General features: G+C 36.2%; 1 long non-coding RNA gene across 1 annotated transcript; it reads right to left on the bottom strand.

The window, feature by feature from the left end:
- Positions 1-76: 76 nt before the first annotated feature.
- On the bottom strand, positions 77-340 carry LOC109132033. The gene is made up of 2 exons (XR_002037333.1): positions 300-340; positions 77-158 (listed from the first exon to the last, which is right to left on the bottom strand). It is a non-coding gene; the product is annotated as an uncharacterized LOC109132033 (long non-coding RNA).

Here is a 340-nt window from a genome sequence, read left to right on the forward strand (position 1 = left end):
TCCTTTCAAAATCATCTTAATGACATTCTTTTATTACTAACCTTTGCAGTTTGTTCTCCTCACAATACTTTGCTGCTTCATCTGGGGGCATATCAGCAAGAGTCCTTTCAAAAACGCCACTGAAAGGAATCATAGTATCACCACCGTGTTCTTGAACCCTACATAACGATGAAACATTTAGTTAGGAGAAGTAAGTAAATGTGTCAGCACACAGCCATAAAGAAACTTTTGCAGCAACAGAGAGGAAAATTTTTTTTACTTATTATTTAACATAGTTTGTGAAGGGTATATATTAGTACCAGGCATGAATCTTCGGCAAGAACTTGTTTTTCTTCCTCTG

Source organism: Camelina sativa, unplaced genomic scaffold (assembly GCF_000633955.1).
Source record: "Camelina sativa cultivar DH55 unplaced genomic scaffold, Cs unpScaffold13596, whole genome shotgun sequence".
In the NCBI taxonomy this organism is placed as follows: domain Eukaryota; kingdom Viridiplantae; phylum Streptophyta; class Magnoliopsida; order Brassicales; family Brassicaceae; genus Camelina; species Camelina sativa.